The 20,810-nt window shown below is 33.6% G+C and overlaps 1 long non-coding RNA gene across 3 annotated transcripts in view; it reads right to left on the bottom strand.

The window, feature by feature from the left end:
- LOC144225860 (uncharacterized) overlaps positions 1–20,810 on the bottom strand; it is a 433,280-nt gene that overhangs the window by 156,062 nt on the left and 256,408 nt on the right. For all 3 annotated transcript variants that reach the window (XR_013333435.1, XR_013333436.1, XR_013333434.1), the window contains exon 3: positions 11,531–11,595. This is a non-coding gene — a long non-coding RNA (uncharacterized LOC144225860). The remainder of the gene's footprint in view (positions 1–11,530; positions 11,596–20,810) is intronic.

Raw genomic sequence — 20,810 nt, 5'->3', positions numbered from 1 at the left:
TTAAAACACTATCTGTCAGAAGACAGACAACTCTGGTTTCCAGGAAAGAAATTCTCATATTCTTTCACTCTCTCTCTTACTTTCTTCTATTTCCTTCCTTCCTCTCTGTTACCCTCCCATCTCTCCTTCCTCTCTCCCAGGCTCTTTTTCTGAAATGAGGGTACCTATTACCTGATGTTAAACCTGGTTACTTACACTAGGGTAAGCTCCATCCCTGATAGGAGTCATAAAAACAACTTGTGACAACAAACTTTCAGTTTCCTGAAACTGATTCAGTTCTCCAGATCTTGTACTATTCTTAAGGCTAGGTGGTAAAATGGAAAGAAACAATAAAGCTTCCTCCTGGTACAGTGAAAATAAGAAGACCTACCCTTTGTTCCATTTACCAAATCAACTGCCATAAATAAAATCCCTTTATGAATATGAAAGCATTGGCTGGTGTAATGTAAAACCATTTGGTTCCATAATAATAAGACTGACTATGCTGCACTGAAGGCACATTTCTCTAAGTGCCTCGCCTTGTCCTTAGAGTTTTTTTTTGTTTGTTTGTTTGTTTGTTTTTTTTTAACATTTTCACACTATTCTGCCCACATCAGGCCTTGTTTCTATTCCCCAGTGGATATAACTTTGGCCTTTGACTTTTCCAAACTTTCACCTTTTCTCTAGAAAGTGTAATCTGCTCAGATCAGCTAACTTAGGGAACTCACTATTAATAAGCGGAGCTTAGACTCTTCTGGGAAGCAAGTATCACCAATATCAGCTGAACTCTCTTGTTTAAGGACCAATTATTCAAATTTATGATTATAGTTTCTTTACAATAGATTTTAATGACCTAAAATCATGTAATGGCTGCATGCTAAGTGAAAATGGGACTGAACATCTTGGTGGCTCTCTCTTTTGGCATTCTTGTAAGTCAAGGAAGAGGGAAATAGAGATACCTGACTTCAAGTAGAACTTCAATCTATTATGAGTCCCAGAAAGCATGAGTAAAGAAATGAGAGTAGACACCAGCCATTATCTAGGTGCTAAGAATACTAGATAACAGTTCTTGTTTAATTGTTATTTTTCCCATTCTAATGTATTCAAAACTGATTAACATTATCAAGACTAAACCAACACCTGAATTTTCTTGCGAAGATGACATCAAGGCAATTTAACTCCATTTTTTTCAAGGACTAAAAAAAAGAAAAAAAAAAAGACAACCCCCTCAAAAAACCAACCAACCAACAAACAAAAAGACCACTTCTACAGTACCATAAGAACTTAGCAAAATGATTTTAAGATTTAACCTAATGAACTCATTGTGCTGAAGAGTCCGGATAGATTACTGGCTGAACTAATTCATACAATGAGATTATCAAGCCATAGAGGAACTATCTAATATTCTCAAATTGAAAAAAAAAAACAAAAACAAAAACAAGGCATATTTATTTTTAAAACAGGATTGTTCTATTACATGGTTTTATTCTATATTATATTTAGTTTGGAGCAAGACACATAATTTTTTTCATAGAATATACAGGAAAATATCATATAAATCTGGTTCTGGTAAATTGATATTCTGTTAACAGAGAAAAGCAGAATAAATTAGAAAATATATGAAAGGAAAATATAAAGATTAGCTAGAGAGAGACAGAGAGAGAGAGAGAGAGAGAAGTCAACTGATGTCACAAAAGAAAAAGAAAGTAAAAGCACAGTGCTTAGGAAAAGTGTTTTGGGCTACCAAAGTTTTCAAATTGAAAATTGGCTCTAAAGTTGAGAGTTTGTATTGTCTGTTAGAGAACATAAGTTATATGTTAAACATAAGCATCCTTTATAAAAACCCTTAACACTGAAATGTTTCCTATCTTATGAAAAATCCAGAGACACAGCATGAAAGATTACTATCTCTCTGGACATTCTGACAAAGTTGATCATGTTCTCGTCTTCAAAGCACTTTTTTCACTAGATATCAAAGTTATACATTTATCTTGCTTTACACCTACATAGCTGGATATTTCTCATTTCTTTTAAGTTCATCCTTACATCCTCAACTTCTGTCCTGGGATCTCTTCTTTTGTCTTGTGTCTACTCTCTTGGTGACCTCATCCAATCTCATGGGTATAGTTTTATATATAGACTGAGTGCTCTCACATTTATTATTTCAATCTGAATCTCTCCTTGAACTCCAGGTTCTTGAATCCATCTCCATCATTAGGATGTACAATTGAATGCCTATGAGGCATATCAAACTTAGAAAGTCCAGAGAAAAATTATGGGCTTCCGCCAAGAAAACTTGTTTTCAACTGTGGGGAATAAGCTTAGGAATTTCCTGAGCTTGCACCAATGGGTTAACAAGCCATAAAGAATTAGAAAGCCACAGGATGAACACACTTAAGACTGGATAAACAAGATAAGGTAAATATGGCAAAGGCCCCCAGTATAGGACAAAGATATAGAGATAGAAAAGCCTCATGATAAAGGCATTAAAAAAGAAGTAGACAAGAATAGGTATTCAGGGTGGAAATGCCCCCCAATTTAGTACAATAGCAGAAAGCTGCTTTCATAGAAAGTAAGGACCAAAAGAGGTATACAGGTAAATAGGACTTAAGGCCACAGCAGGGTGATGTTGCCCAGAGTGGAGCTAATTAGCAAAAGAAAGGTGTCTTGTTGACCCTGAGGTAACATTCTCTTTCTTGTCCATAGGCCAGTTTAGGTAAACAGAGGGTGGCACCCCCAGTTTGCGGTAAACAACCTATCACTCAGCACCAGAATTTTGTTTTCTATTGAACCAAACCCCTCACACTGTGTATCTTCAAAACACCCTTTTCTCTCACGCCCATGAGTTAATGTTCACGGTTTCATTATCTCTTTGTGCACTCCTATCACACTTGTAAGGCTTCTGATCTTAATAAACAAGGAGCAAGGACCCTTACTGGCGCTCTTGTCTTCTCCCAGACGTTAGCCTCTCTCACATTTAAATCCTGCATCCTGCTCTCTTGCTGGACAAGAGTTAGAACTCCAGACCCAGAGTCTACGACACTCCACAACTGTCCTCATCTCAATAAAATGTCAAGAAGATGAAATGTTACCTCGTATTTTTTTCAAATCCAATATCCAATCTGCTAGAAAATATTATTATTTATATTCCTATAATAGGGAATCTAGTATCTTGTTACTTCCATAGCTACCAAGCTGGTTCACATTACTTATGTCTTTTATTTCAATAACATTGTAAGTTTTTTTTTTTTTTTTTCCTGCTTATGCACTTAACTCTTTCACAGTAATCTCAAAATAGCAACCAAAATTAGTGTGGTACAACATAAGTTGGATCATACTATTTCTTTCATCAGAAAACTTGAATGATTTTCTATCTTACTCATGTTAGAAGCCAAAATCCTACTGATGATCTATCAAAATACCTCAGACTTTTTATCTTATCTCCTATTGCTTTTCTCCTTTCTAATTAGTCACAATCACATGGATTTCCTTGATTTTCTTATATATGGCAGGCACCTTTTTACTTCATGGTGTCAGCAACTTACACATGGCTCACACCCTCTGTGCATTCTTTTCTCTCTACTATAGAATGGACGCTGCTTAAAGGCAAGGATTTTTGTTTGCTTCATTAACACGAGATATCTAGTATCTTGTGTATTTCCTTTTTAATAGTTTACATTAAATAAATATTAGCAGAATGAGTAGGTCAACTCATTCTCTGATGATTTCATTAGCTGTGACAATGGGGATACACTGCAGTATAATCAGAAAAGAACTGAATCCAGAATCTGTAAGCTTGGGTTCAGATTGCATCTCAGTCCTTTTGTACTCAGTTTAAAAGTCATTTATTCTTTCTTAGGCCTCATTCTTTTCATGGTTCCAGTGCTTTTTTGTTTGATTTTGGTTTTCAGTTTTGCATGTATGTGCACCAAGTAAGAAAAAAGGTATGAAACACCAGAGATGTATAAAGTATTATACACAAATATGTTTGCCATTATTTCATCCTGGGCCCTATGATTTCTGACTAATGGTAAATACAGAAATAGATAATATTGCCATAATTACTATATATCTAAAATTCTACCTAAAATATAAGCTAGATTAATCATTTCATTTATTAAAATATGGAAAATTGAGTCTTGGAGTTATTGAGCAACAACCCCAATGCCAGAGTACTTACTAAAGCACTTAAAATAGTATTTACCAAATGAGGTCCTTAGACTAGTTAGATCAGATTTCCATTAGTATAATGCATATATCTGAACCCAACCTACAGTCAGTATTTGGAACTCTGTGTTTGAAGCCAAGGGACATACACTATGAACAAGCTATTTATACCAATGATATGTATATTCATATTTAAGAAGAACTGGATTATAGGAAAGCAAAACACAGCAACATTTTTGAGCAGCAGGCCTGCATTAGGGATATAATAACATTAAAAGGGTATGTACACCAGGGAAATTACATATTACATTTTACTTATAAATATTAAGTTTCATATGAAGCTTGGACCAAGTCTATCTTTCTATAGTCATCCTGTTTCCTAAAAAGAAAAGTTTGCCTGAATTGGAGTTCTAGTTCTTAAAATCCGTACACTTCTAACTGGTATTCTCTTTATAAACCAGCAGTCAGGGAATTTAGTCATATTCACCAAAATTTATAAACTGAAGTAAAATCTCTCTTTTATACTATTTTACTGATTCTTACTAGACTTTTTTTTTTTTCACACTCTGCAAAGTGGCTTAAAATAGTGTATATATCTCTTGTAGGAGGACTTTGAGGACCAGGTAAATGATGTCATTAAAGTATGACAAATAAGGTAATTTCCCTTTTTACTATTTACATTATTCTTTAGAAAAATGTACAATTTTATAATAAGTGTTATTGTATTATGTACATTTCCTTCTTGGAAATCAGGTCAAATGTAAACTCTGATTAATTAAAGTCCCAAAAGTTCAGGCAAAAAAGGAAAAAGAAATATATTTTTGCAAACTGTTTTATATGGTTACCAAGAACTGAATGAACCAGAAGATAAATCCTCTCATGTAAAAGTAACAGCTGCAGGGTGACTTAGTCCATTAAGCATCTGACCCTTGAGTTTGGCTCAGATCATGATCTCACGGTTTGTGGGATCAAGCCGTGTGTAGGGCTCAGCATTGTCAGTGTGCAGCCTGCTTAGAACTCTCTCCCTCTCTTGCTGCCCTCCTGCACACTCTGTCTTAAAATTAAACTATGGGGGAAAAAAGTAATAGCTGCAGTGTTAGCTTGTTAACCTAAAATAAGTTTAGAAAACTGTTCCATGTAGCACTAAAATATGAAATGGAATAGAACACTCTGTTTATTTGATGTTACTGGGATATTCTCCACTAAATATGTCATGTTCAAATTCTAATTTTCATAGAATATATGCCTCTCAGAGATTCTCAAATACCTAATTTAAAGTTCATAAGAATCAAAAGTTGTGCCTAGATCACCACAGAATTTTTGTGCCTAGATCACCACATACTTATTTTGTATGAAAATTAAAAATAAACAAATGAAAGCATATCTCCATGTCGGAAGAGTAAGATCTGTATAATAGAATTCTTGTATTATCAAAAATGATGGAAATGGTCTCTTAATATTGATTCCAGTATTTGGTATATTAACTATGTTGCAATGTTGTAAAATATAGGAGCTAAACAGAATATTTGATTTTATTCTGTCAGCTATTCTATGATACATAGTTGATATATTCATACTTGCAATATGTTTATATCATATTTATATAAAGCTAAAAAGGGAATAAATTGATGAATAAGTGGAGTATTCTATTACGGGGTGAAAAAGGAATTGTTTTGGATCATTAGAGGTTGACCCACATGTATCTGAAGAATTCTGCTCATAAGAGAACATGCAGGTACAGAGCCAGTGAAAAAATTTGGCAGTGTTTCTTGTAATGCCTATGGGAGTATGAAAGTTTCAACTGTTGAGACAAAGTTTGAATTCTATGAGGAGAACAACTGAACCTAATGCTGCTGAACAGGGATAAGGCTGAGCCAATATATTCACAGAAGCTTTCTCCTGGAAAGAACTGTCCAAATCATACTGTGGGGGAAGAAAATACATAAAAAGAGAGATCTCAATTGACAGACAAGACAGATATTACAAGTAAAAATTGTTTAGTCAAGTGGCATCTGAAGACATAGTCTTAGAGTGAAAGGGCTTCAGAGAAAATGTTCCCGATGTGTGCACGCTTAGTAGAATATAGTCACTTGGGAGGCCCAGGAAAAGTGACAGTATTTTAGAGGCAATATAAAGCTAAGAAATGGAGTTTGGAGTATGGAGCCCAAACCTGCCAGTATGGAATGGCCTTGGTGACCATCCTGGACCTTTAACTGAAATTCCAGAAAGACCATTGACTTTGAAAAAAAAAAAAAAAGTACACATAAGCAGTAACATTTTCAATACCAAAATAAAGGAGAACCCATGATAACCTGTCCTGAAAATATTAAGTAAAAGTTTATAGGATAAAGGTAATAAATAATAGATTTTAAGTGAATGACAGAAGAGAATTCAATAATTTTTAGAAAACAACAACATCCAGTATCCTACAATATAAAATATATAAATCTAGCAAGCACAAAATTGCTAGTTATGGACTTCTGGTGCACTGCCTTATACCATTCCATATTCAGCACCTAGATGGTCTGGGGAGGGACACGCACAGGTGGAAGTGGGGTAATTTGTTTGAAATATTAAAATATCTAAGTATTTTATTCCCTATACTAATCTCTAACTAGTGGAAGATCCCGGCAAAATTAAATATCTGTGTAGTTACATACATAATTTTTTTACTTGCTTTCTTATTAACAACAATCAGAAGTTTTTTAAACCTCAGAGCAAGTCTTCAAAATGTAAAAATTTCCCCTGCTCATTAAACCTGGGCTAGTTCTGACCTGTTTTGGCACTGGATTAGCCAAGCATTTAATTTGGTTGATTCTGTCCTTTGCAGATGAAGATGTGCTGTATATCTTGCCTTTAAGCTCTGAACTTTTGGCTGTTTACTAAGGGAGAAACAAATACACGGTATTTATTTAGGGTCTATAACCCCAGTGTTGGCACCATCTATTATGATCTTATATTGTTGCCTGGATCCCTAGAGGACTAAATGGCCTGAATTCTGCTTCTCAGCTTGAAAAAAAGTAATTTATATTCAGAAGAAATTAAAATGTCAAAGTGTTTTTAAAAATTTACTAATTATGCTTATTAGCCAATAGCAATAGAACCAGAGATAATTCATATATTGGATTTGACAGGAAAAGATTTCCCAATAATGTGACTATACATTAAGTAAAATGGAATAAAATATGGACATAATGAATGGAAAGAAATATTTCAAGAAATATTTGAAATCAATAAAAATAAGAATCTAATGTAAACATTGTAAGCACCAATATACAACTATCTGAAGTCAAAGTCTTGATGGAAGGGTTGAACAGAAGGTTGAAACCAAGAGAAGATGGGATTAGTGATTTCATAAAAAGATCAAACAATTATTCAAACTGAACATGGATGTAAAAGGGAAAAAGGGGAAGAACAAAAGATATATGAAGAAGAGCTCAAAATATTTAAAAAATATATTGAGGTATAGAGGAGACAAAAGAATTTTGGAAAAAATATTAGAAAAAATGACTAAGAATTTTCTAAACCTGATGAAAGATATAAAACCACAAATTCAAGCAATTCAGCGGCTAAAAAGCTAGGTAACTACAAAGAAAATCACAGATAAATGCACTGTAGCAAAATTTCAAAAATAAAAACAAAAACAAAATAAATACAGATAGAAAATACTTAAAAACAGCAGAAGGAATAAAAAACACAAATTATCTTAAAAAATACCACTGAAAGTTGGCTTTTCAAGAGAAACTCTAAGATGCAGAATAGAATAGAATTACAGGTTTAAGGTAAGGAAAGGTATAACATGGCAAAAAATACTATTCAAATATAAAGGCAAAATTAAGATATTATTTAAAAAGAGAAAAGCTAAAAGAATTTGTCTCCAGCAGATATGAAATGTAAGAAGTACCAGAAGTAATTATTTTTACTAAAGGTAAAGAATCCCAGATGAAAACATAAACCTTTAAGAAAGACTGAAAATTTCCAAAAATAGTAAATAAATTAATAAATATAATGAATACTGATGTCTTAGAGAAACAGTAAGAGTTTATTATGGAATTTACAACATACATAAAAGTAAAACATAAGATAACAACAGAACAAAAGGTACATAAAGGATAAATAGAGTCTACCTGTGGCACCATTTAGGAAGTGACTTGTATTAATATAATTTTTAATAAATTAAAAAATTCATGTTGTAATAACCAGAGTAACAATGAACAGAAGCACAATCAAAGTCTAAAAAATCATAAAACAGTAATTTAAAAACTGATTAAAAAATTAGAAAATATAATCCAGTGATGTATCAAATGGTTAATACCTAATAAGAAAGTGGTATTTATTTCTGGAAAAACATTCCTCATAATTTACCATTTTAGCAGAATAATGGGCAAGACCAAAAGAGCTAGTAAAGATTGTTGCTAAAATTCATTACCATTCCATGGTTAAAATTATATTCTCATGAAACTGGCCATAGCAAATAATAGCTTATTTTTATTTATTTCTAGGAGAGATAGAGAGACAGCGTGAGCAGGGGAGGGTCAGAGAGTGAGGGAGTCACAGAATCTGAAGCAGGCTCCAGGCTCTGAGCTGGCAGTCAGCACAGAGCCCGACGCGGGGCTCGAACCCACAAACCACAAGATCATGACCTAAGCGAAAGTCGGATGCTTAACCGACTAAGCCACCCAGGCGCCCCAGCATCAGTTACACTTATGTACAAAAGTATCAATATCAGATACCTGGAAATTATATAATGAAAATAAGCAAGACCCTGAAATTAGAAAATGCAGAGAATTACTGAAAGAAACTCAATAACTAAATCAATGTATATCAAAACCAGATTAGTGTATTAAAAGCCTGGGTCTATCTATAATGCTCATTTTGTTCAAATTGATATATGGTTTCAACACAATCGTAGAAACCTCCCCTTGTTGTTTTTTATTGACAAGTGAGTTATAAAATCTACAAGGGAATGCAAAGGATCTAGAATAACCAAAGCAATATTGAAAAAAAGAACACAAAGGTGCAGGTCTTTTACTATTATAGTTCAAGAAATTTCTACTAATTATGACAGTGAAAATCATGTAAAATTACATTATCTAGATATGCCACTACATATATATTGGGGGAAAAGTGATCTTTTCAATAAATTCATTAAATTATATGCAAGAAAATGAACCTTAACTTCTCCTTTAAAATGAACCTTAACTTCTCCTTTATACTACAATGCAAAAAGTAATTATAGATTAAAAGCTAAATTAAAGGAAAACAATCAGTTTTCTAGAATGTAATGCTGGAGACATCATGGTTTAATGGAATAAAGGTTGATTACAGAGAACTCTAAAATCAAAAACCATAAGATTGCTGAAATTTACTAAAGAAGTTTATTAAACTTCAATACTTTTCTGTTATTGAGAGTGGGGTAACTAAGTACCATGGGTGTTCCCAGGGTGTGGGATTTTAGTCCGAACACCAAGACCATCTCCAAACAAACCAAGATGGATGATCCCCTACCTGTAGACAGGGTAATTATATTTGTGACTGTTTCACCAAAAAGAATAGGATGGGAATGATGTTAGATGACTTCCAAAGCTAGATCATAAAAGGTGATTCAAGCTTCTGACTTGCTCATGTCAGCACTAACATTGGAGTGTTATGTAAAACACTGAGCTGTTATGTAAAAAGTCTGACTGCCTTCAGGCCACTATGCTGGGAGGACTTCTCATGGTCCACCTGACCAGATCACATTTGAGAAACTACATAAAAAAGAGATGCCCAGCAAGGTCCCTAGCTTCTGCAATCACCAGCTCTTTCAGCTCCATCCACATCTAACTGCAGTTTTAAGAGAGACCTGAAGCCTGACTATGCTGCTAGTACATTCCCAACTACCTGAACATAAGAAACTGAGAAATAATGAAACGATTACTACTGCTTTAAGCCTTGAAGTTTTGGAGACAACTTTTATGCAGCACTAGTAGCTACAAAAACAACCCATTAAAAGAAAAAGAAACTTAACCAAATTTTCCATATATTTTTGTCACATTCAATCCTAATTTTTGTCCATATGACATATTAAAATAAAAAATTAAGAAAAACAGCATGTTACTATAGGGACATATGTATATGTACATACATGACTCAACAAAATTTCAATGGAATCTCTTTCCAACACAATTTTTACACACAGTGTTTAATTTTTAATTTTAAAATAGATTTATATATACTATTTGCATAATTTTTAAATGAACTTATTTTAATAGAAAAATCTTTTGGGGCCAACTATAACATGAAGGTTAAATATGAGCACCAAAAGTTATAGGAAGGCTTTACAAGGAAAAGCTAAAATTTACCTCTTAAAGATATGTTTTCTTGATTATATAATGGAAGTAAAATAATGAATACGATATATTGCAATTTATCATTATGATATTCCTCTGCTTATAATCAGTATAAATTAACTAGTTCACATGATTAAGCTAAACAATAATTAAGGCAATGATAAATAAAACTATTTCTCTAATTTTTTCATTGATTCTCAGTTCATAAATACAAGTTAAAAGCTAAAACATTAATTTATTAGTGAAGATCTTTTTCTCTAAAAATGATTAACAGCCTTAAAACTAAAGAGATATAGCAGAAAATAAAAACACAGTATATAGTAGATTTTGAGGTACATACCCATAACATTCTTCTCCATAAATATTAAGTATAATAATTTATGTAATTCATCATCAGTTTCACATTTAATACATTGATACCAAGTGTTTAGCATTATTTCAAAAACATTTAAACTTTTTGAAAATTCTTGAAACTTAACTTACATTGTTTCAAGGAAAAGTCTATGTTTCTTCAGAAACAAAATGGAGGGATAGTGCCTCTCTATATGTTGACTAAATTCTGGATATAGTTTTCATCATGGCTTTTCACTTTTCTCTAAGGACTATAACAGAGTGGCAGGTTTGGGTTAAGAGAGACTTGTATGGAAAATGGAGGTAATCCAACTGAGGTTCCTCTGATATACAATGGCCATTTTTGGAGGAGGAGGTGACATGAGCTTCCCAGAAGGAAACACCCTAAATATAATTTTAGAAATATGAAACTCTGAATACCTTTTGGGTATGCATCAAAAATAAATGAGGCCAGCTGCCAACATTAGTCATGGTTTTGTATCCTCCGCTTTGTACAATTCCTAAATTGTACAAATCAAGATAAAAAACAATAAACTACCACTTTAAGTAATTTATGTTCACCTAAATATTTTAATTATTTCATGTTTCATGTGCAATATCTAAGCCCCCCACTTGCAAAAGATCATAGATGTCTTCGCAAAATATAATAATTATACTTCCTAGATATGTTAGTATAAGTTTAAACTTAAAACTCAGTTTACCTCTCTCCTTTGTTCTCTTTCATTCACTGAAGCAGAATCTGAAATAAACTGGACTTCCATTTCACCTAGAAGAAGAGAGATGAAATTACTTACTGACTGCAGAGAAATCATTATTGAATAGAAAAAATTATTTTTATTATCTCAAATATATTAAAAAAGCAAATAAATTAACGGTGTGCAGTGTGTGTGCGAACAGTTCCTCTTTACACACCCATATCTTTGTTTTGTTAAAAAAATATTTTATTATTTTGTTGATTAATAGATTCAAATTTTTTAAATGTTTATGTTTGAAAGTATAAGAGGGGGAGGGGCAGAGAGAGAGGGAGACACAAAATCTGAAGCTGTCAGCACAGAGCTGGACGTGGGGCTCAAACTCATTAACTGTGAGATCATGACCTGAGCTGAAGTCTGACACTTAACCAACTGAGCCACCCAGGTGCCCCTGAATAACAGATTTTAAAACAAGGTTCTGGAAAAAGTTTTTGTCACAATATGAAGGCTAGTTCTCTAAGGAAAATAAATTGTATTCGTTATTAGTAGAAATATACTTAAAAAATGTCATTCAGTTCAATTAACTTAAAACTACTTACCACCAAACTAAATTTATATTCTACTACTAATTCTACGACTAATAATTCTACTAATAATTTATATTCTACTACTACTACTAAGAAAACAAGGGGACAAACAGAAGCTTTTTGTTACACTTTTAGCTTATAACAGAACTGAAAACGTATGGAGACTTAAATAAAAACGACCTCCCTCTTGATATTTTTTTTTTAAGTGCGATCCACCTCCATCCAATTGAGACTTTCTCATGCCTAATTTCAATTTCAGTCCCATTGCTTATTTTCTTATCTTTTATAAAGCATTATACAAAGTCTCAGAGCTATTAAGACTCAGGACTAGCTTTCAAGACAGGCTTTGCTTTTAAGAAACAGCTGTCAGAAGTGACAGGATACAATTGTTAAAATGTCTAAAATAAAGGCTAAATAAATGCCTACCTATAAAGTGGTATTTTTCTTCTATGTCTAAACAAAGCACTTTCTCTCCATTCATGTTGCTTGCTAGACTCTATGTCACCTGTCTCATTCTTATTAAAATGAATTATCAGTGCAATGCTGCACATGATCAGTGAAATCCAAAGGAAATTACCTACACTACTTAAAGAAGGCGAGCAGAATCACTTCATCATTTTAGTGTTGCTAAAGAAACACATTGTGATAATTTTACTGAATGAACATATTAAATTGGGCTTTATTTGGGGGATGGAGTGTACAACTACATCTTTTCAATGGGTTTTGACACACAGGATTTAATTCAAAGGTAGGGTTTTGACACATAAATTATAAAGTTTATGATCTCAATTTGAGGGCTGACAGGGGAGCATAAAACCTAACTATAATTCAAGAGAGGTGTTGAAAATAGGAAAAAATAAAAATAACATTTTGGGACAGAACAGATAAACTATAGGAACTCAATGGCAACTTGTCTAGTAATCTAAAAAGGTAGACAAAATGGTGTGGGAACAAATAAAGAAATGCAAAAAAAAAAAAAAAAAACAAAAAACAAAAAACAAAAACCCACATAAGAATCAGAAAGCAAATTCCTGCCTTACATCCCAGGCTTTTGTAGATTAGGTCCCTGAGAAACGTGAAGATGATTAGAGGCATTTCAGGTTCATCACCAAAAGTAAAATGAAAGACAGATGGACAGACTAATCCATAGTTCAGATACTAGAGAAAAGAGATTATGTTTCCTGATAAACACAGCTTCCACAGTAAAGAGTTAATACCAGTGGTATACAAGGAACATCTAGGGCTGGAGAACGGACCCTTCCATTTGCAATGATGGGTGGAGACTGACCCTGCTGGCAAGGTCTTCTTGGGATAGAGCAATGGTTTGCTATGCTTAGGAAATGTAGGAGCTGGAGGAACTTGACTAATAAGTAATCTCTGAGAAATTGGATTGGAAGTTCTCAATACCACCTGGTATATAATCTATACATTAATGGATCATATCTGTACTCCCAGACTGACAAAGTTTGAAGGGATAACCCTTACTAAAGAAAGAATTACATCCCAAGTCTAATTGTCTCTATTTTAGTAAAATTTCTATCCAGTAGCTGAATACAGGATATGGCTTTATTTTTCCTTTGAATATTATCTTTTTTCATTCTTCACATATATAATTCAGTATCTTCAATATCGCTTCACCCTGTTCTTTAAGCTTCCAAGACAAAATTCCATTTATGCAGGTAAATTACTGAGCAATATGCAAATTATTTAATATTTTGTTGATGATACAGAGGAAAGTATTTTTATCATATACACAGAACAAACATTTTAAACAAGTCCACAAATCCTTTATCACCACTGTCACCTGGAGCTTTCCTATCTCTGTCCAGCCTTTCCTTGCACAATGCTTTGCCTTCCAGTCCTCCCTGTATTTTCAAGTCCCTTTTTTTCCTTCCCCAAGGCTCCATTTCACCTTCCATTTCACAGTCTCTTGGAGTTTCTTCTACTACAAAGGAATTCTCACAATTGGTAAAAACATTCTCCATATACTTCATATAAAAGTGTTTTAATGATTATACTATAATAAAAATATCAGTTTTGTCCATGTCAGAAATGGGTATTTTTATTTCAACAAAACAATGAAAATAAGGTATATAGTTATTAGCAGTATGTATCAATATAATCACATACAAAGACTCGTGGTGTTGCATGCCAGTGCAATTTGAAAAAGCCTACCTTGAATGATGAACACATTTTGATAATGACACACATTGCACCAGAATTATACGAGTATACTCTGTAAAGCTGTCCCATGGTGTACTATTTAATAAAACTAATGTATAAGAGAACTTCCACTCACAGTTTGTTTGAAAACTTGGATGTCCACACAGAATAGTACATTAAATTGGAACATACCTAAAGCCAAGTATATAAAAGGTAGGAACAATGGAAAAAGTACAGAGAAGAGGCTCCTCTTTCTGGGATCACATCCTGGTGCTTTTGCCCCCTGCACCTTCCTACAATATTCCACCTACCATATGAATCTGAGCTTATGATGTTTGTTCTTTAAAAGCTTTCTATGAACAGCTCTTCCTTTTCGTCTTTCATGATAGGACCTTTTACAACCTTTCCAGGAACAGCTAAATAAATGAAAAGTTTTTCATTTCTTCTTTGGTCTGCAAAAATAGCTTTTGTTGATGATGAAAAGTGCCACCTCCCAAATTTCTCATTTTTCCATGAAGCAAAAGGTTTACTTTCTGAAGGTTTCACGAGTACTATGAATCACTATATTTATCTTTCTTCTGGATGTAGAAAAATGGGTGGCAATTTAAGCCCAGGCCTTGCATGTTTCTCAAAATATGGCACCATTAACTATGTCCAAATTTACTTACTTTACCTAGACTTTAATTTTATTTTTATCAGAAAAGCATTCTTAATTGTAGTTACAGTTGTATAATTTCTTGCCAAAGGAAACAAGACACGGTTTAGCAAATCATTCAAACTAAGCTCTGGATATGAAACTTCTAACAGCTGCAACTAAAAATAAGGGTATATTTAAAACATGCTAACTCTGCTGCCAATTTATTGAAACACTATCTTTTATGTTTTAGACTACTGATGTTTGATAATGCATTTCCAACCAGTGATATCATTATACATAACTGTGAGGGTTTTCAAATAGATATTTCCTTTTAAAGTATGAGTGAAATACCACAAAATAGCTCTGCATCCCAATAATTTATTGCAATTTCACTGATATACTTGCAATCTTCTGAAATGTTATTGAGGTACAGTCTTAACAGATGGAAAACAATAATGTAAATGAGACTTTTCATTTTGATGTTATAAAAATAAAACTTTGTGAAGTATTTAATATTATTGCCATTTATTATTAGCTCCTAATATGTACCTTTAAAATGACAGGCTGTTGTTTAAGCAATTGAAGTCATTGCTTGTTTGTAACAAGTCCTGTACTTATGGAAAAAAGTTTATAATTTTTGCAAAAGTGAGAATATATTCATAAATCCTTTTATAATGGATGTTTTAACATAAATGCTATATAAATGTTTTTAAAATCCATTCTATGCACAAATATGTGTGTCCTCATTAAGTAAGAATAATTAGCACATTAATTCACTACATTGTTTATTCTTCAATTATAAAGGCAAATAAAAAGCCGTTCATGTTCCGCTTGAATAGATTTGCAGCCTCTGCAAGTATTGTCTGACCTTAGTTTCCTTTTAGAAATTGAGGATATTTAAAACAAAAACGTTCTGAAAGGCAATCATAAATGCAATTCATTAAATGACTAAGTGAAGAAATTATACAATAAGCAAACCATAAAAAAGTAAGTGTACATGAAAATCCTGGCTATCTGACCAGGGATGTATGCCAGTGAGAATGTATACATACAAACACACAGGTCAGTTGTTCATACAAATAAATTAAAATTTGTGGTCACACATCTATCACTCGGCATTAGGCTGTATCTACTGTGTCATTTGTTTTAAAAGAAGATTTTGAAATTAAAGTTATTGGATAACAAATGGGTTATTCATAACTTGATGAATTCAGTAACAGATTCCACTTTCTTTACTATCCTACTTACAGTTTTGCCCTCTGGGTCTACTTGAGGAGTGAACATCTATATTTGTTTTAATTCACTACCCTAGCAAAGGTGTCAGGCTCTAGTATTTTAAGGCAAATTAAAATGAGTACTGATTTTAATATGGTATCCCAATGGAACCAGGCATTACAGTTGCAGGCTTTCAGGCCTTTCTCAAACACAAACCTACACATACACACACACATACCCAAATTAATTTTGTATGATTTTCAGTTCTGGTTAGAGCCTTTGTCCCAAGGGCTTGTTAATCTTGTATCCCATTCCTGCCCTGTTACAATTTAAAGATTGTCAAAAGAAGGATAAATTTCATGCCATTTTCTGTTCTCATTACAATCTTCAGATTGTTATGAGAACGGATTAATTTTGCTCAATTTTCTGCCCTCGTTACAGACTGTTATGAGAATGGATTAATTTTATGACATTTTCTTCTTTCATTATAATCTTTGTTATGGGAATGAGAATATGTAATGAGAATGAGAGCATATCAAGCATTAAAAGGTCTGTGAGAGCTCATGACAAAGATTGTAACAAGAAGAGAAAACGGCACCCAATCCATTCTTGTGACAATTTTAAGATTGCCAAGCGAACCCAGAGTGACACTGCATTTATCCACTCTGAAGACAAAGATTGTTGAGAAAATGGGAATGAGAGCAAAATTAATCAGTTTTTCTGACAATCCTGAGACTGTACTTAAGCGTAGAGTATTTTTTTCCTGTGATACAGAACTTGAAAACATGTGCATTGCAATTAAATGTTACTTACTGGAAAATGTGATTTTTATATTTTATTTTTTCTATTTCTTTCTTTTTCAACTTCTCTCTCCTTTCTCACTCACTCTTTCATTCTTTCTTTCCCTTGTTTCCCCGTATTCTCCTCCCTCCTTCCCTTCCTACCGTCCTCTTTCTTTCTCTTTTATCTTTGATGTGTATCATGACCTGTATTTTAAAAATATTATTACACTTAAATGGAAACTAGTATCACATAAAACGTCAAAACAAAAAAGCGAAAATAACATACACACAAAAAAAGAGCCACATTAAGAGGCAGAATCTCAATCAGCCATTGTTTTTATTGTTTCAAATTATTTATTTGAATCAACTGTCCCCACATGCACATAAAAAAATTTATTTATTTTGTAGAAGTTACTAGAGCAGTCAACATAATGAAACTATCCTAGGTCTCCAAGTATATGCTATTTAATAGTTTTATTTGCTAATAAATAGGTCACTGCCTTGTAATATGCTCTCAAAAACTTGAGTAGATATACTTACTACTATATCTGAATAACATCAATGTTCCCATTTTGTAGGGAAAAATCCAGTAGTTTTAATGTACCTTTGTTTGCTCTTCATTCAATTAAGAAGCCTCAGTTATGGGGCACCTGGGTGGCTAAGTCAGTTAAGCATCTGACTCTGGTTTCGGCTCAGGTCATGATCTCATGATTTTGTGAGTTTGAGCCCCGCACTGGGGTCTGTGCTGGAAGCACGGAGCCTCCTTGGGATTCTCTCTCCCTTCCTCCCTCTCTCTCTTTCTCTCCCCTACTTGTGCTCTGTCTCTTCCAAAATAAATAAACTTAAAAAAAAAGAAGCCTCAGTTAAATATTTCTTTTAAAATGTTTTCATTGTTTATAAAATATCATCAGTTGAAAATACTATTACTTGAAAAAAAAAAGCCAATATCCTTCGGTATGGATATATAAAAAACGCACACACTGAGCACTGTATATATACACACACACATACATGCAAACCAAGGTTTTACTGTATATGCATTCTCAGTACACACACACGTGTGAGCATAATTCATTTCAGAAACATGCTTGTAATTCAAAGCCCTTGTATATCAAAGCAAATCTCCCCATAAAAAATAATGGAAACTCAGATGATTCATTCTATAACCCCAAAATATTCATATAAAAATGATCACAATACTGTAATATAATACAAGATAATAAAGAATATGCAAAATATAAAGAAAACTAAACAAATAAGCCTGCACTTACTTTTGAAAACCTTACCAGCTGGTGTGAGGGAGACAAGAGAGGGGAGGGTTATTGTGTAGGATGACTTTCACTATCACTAACAAAATCACTACTATCTACTGGCTCAATGGAATCTTCTTTTCATGCAACTTTAACAAGAAACCTATCCAATGACACTGCTTTTGCCTCTTTCTGAGGATTCTGAAGAAATGTGACATTGCATTGTTGTTAAACGGATTCATCAAACTCATTCCTCGCACTGCTACAACTTTATTCAGGTGGTGCTTTTCGACAAAATTTTGCACTATTTCCCATTTTTTACACATCTTCCTAATCTCATTTTAAGTCAGAGATTCTTCTGCCTTTTTCTCCTCCTTCGCTGGAGATGGGATGCAAATGTAGACTTCTTATAAAATCTTGCAATTCTGGCCACATGCATACCTGTTCATACTTCTCAATGATTTCACCGTAATTATCTCCTTCTTACCACCTTTCCTTTCAACCTTTTCCTGCACAGGGACCATTGTAAATACTCACACAGATGCTGACTACAGTACAGTATTGATAAACGTGTCATATAAAGTATTTAATGTAACTGGCAATAAGGCAGCAGAGGAAAGGGTCTACATCTTCAGGCAGCCTGACCTAGAATGAAGTAAAGCATTCCTAAGCTTACTCTTGCATGGAAAAGCAAAGGACTGTCCATAGATACTCTGAAGTGACAAAAAACATACTAGTGACACTTGTGGGCACCTTCCAACATTCTGAAAAATCACTAATTTCTCCTCAACACCGTAGCCTGAGACCAAGCATCCCAATATGGGAGATGATAACTCACAATCCCACAGAAAAAGAGAGAGAGAAAGAGAAGAACCACGGGCTCTGTTGTGATCATGTGACATCTAGCATCATATCCGACTTGTATTACAAGATATTACTCATTTATCAAGTTAAAACTTATTAGAAATCTTTGCTCATCTGGTGGAAAACTCACAGAACAATCCAAGGTTTTACTGTATATGTATTGGGCATGTGCATATATGTATTTGTCTATATAGGTCTCTATATATTTATATAAACACATACGTGTGTGTATAATGTTGGAACCTCTTTTGTAACAGCATATATTAAATAAATGACACAGAAAAAATTAGTCACTGTGGCATAATCAAATCAATACTCAAATAATGCCTGTAGTATTACTGAATACCTTTTTTAATAACAACATAAAATATTCAAGACTACCACACAATTTACTTTGTTATTATTTCAGGACTGTACATGGACTTTCATATAAGTATTTTATAAAAGAAATAAGACTTTTCTATAAAAACCCAAGAGGTAAAGTTCTCAGGATCCTGAGATCATTAATCCTCAGATCATTAATCTATATTTCTTATTTCAAACCATTCTGTTCATTCTTATATATGGCAAACATTACTAGAAACTAATGTATACAGAATGGGTAAAACATAAATGTTTTGCATTGATCAAAATTTGATCTCATATCCATGAAAGCTTCTTGACCACATGCTAAAATGACTTCTTTAATGTGTTTTTGATGAATGAGTCTCATTTCCAATATCAGTGCAATCTTACTGATTTTAATTATCAATTTACTTCATCCTATTTATTTAATTATTTTTTTTTTCTCATGGCACAAAATCTTTAGCTTTTTCTTTTCTCTACCTGGGTCCTACATTGTTTACAAATTTGATGCACACTTATATTTGTGGTGTATATGTAATATCATCATAAGCAATATTCTCTAGAATATTAAGCTGAGACCAGACTCATGGGGCGATGACAAGTGGGGAGGCCTGGAGATCAAGTAGTAAGGCAGCAAACAAATGCCGAGCTGACCCATAAATGAAAGGAGTGTTGAAAGTCAAGTACCCTGAAAAGAAGATCATCTAGGGCCTCGTGAAACTGGGAACTTGGAAGTTGGACAGAAGCTGCTGCAGGCACTTCCCAGCCACAGAGAGTAGGCCCCTCAGATGTACTTGTGGTACAAACCATGTGAGCCCAGCTGGCTGGGCCAGGCACATCTCACATGTACATAATCAGAGCCACAGTAAATTCTATTTCAGAGGTCTTCCATCTTTCTTGCTCAACTTTCTTTCCCTCATTAAATAGAAAGAAAATACTTTGTCAACATCAGCTCACATTTTAGCAGATGTTTCCATATAGTTAATATTTTGCTAATTGGTTTGGCCCTTTTCTTCTTCTACAGAAGACTTCTTTATCTTCTAAATCTGATTTTTTACCAACCAACAGAAATGGAACATCCTCATCTTCCTTTACCCTTAAGATCTGCTCCTTGAAGTCAACTGTGACTGCAAAGTAACAAAGAAGTCACAGGAGATACCCTCCTCACTCAGATGGTACTGCCTCTACCTGCAGCCAAGTCCTCCTGTTTAGGTGCCATAGGTTTAAATACAGTAATATCAATGTGCTTCAAAAGAGTCTGAGACAGGAAAAAAAAAAAAAAAAAAGAAAGAAAGAAAGAAAAAGAAGACTCAGTTTTCCAGTAGTGGCATCCTTGAAACCAGTTAATTATGAAGGTGATATGAGGTGAAACAAATCATCCATCTAATAAATAGAAGGCATATTCATGGTACATGTACTGTGGGAAAAGAAGGTATTACATTAGCC

Source organism: Crocuta crocuta, unplaced genomic scaffold (genome assembly GCF_008692635.1).
Source record: "Crocuta crocuta isolate KB4526 unplaced genomic scaffold, BGI_CrCroc_1.0 scaffold131, whole genome shotgun sequence".
NCBI lineage: Eukaryota > Metazoa > Chordata > Mammalia > Carnivora > Hyaenidae > Crocuta > Crocuta crocuta.
This window is presented reverse-complemented; position numbering and strand designations above follow the sequence as displayed.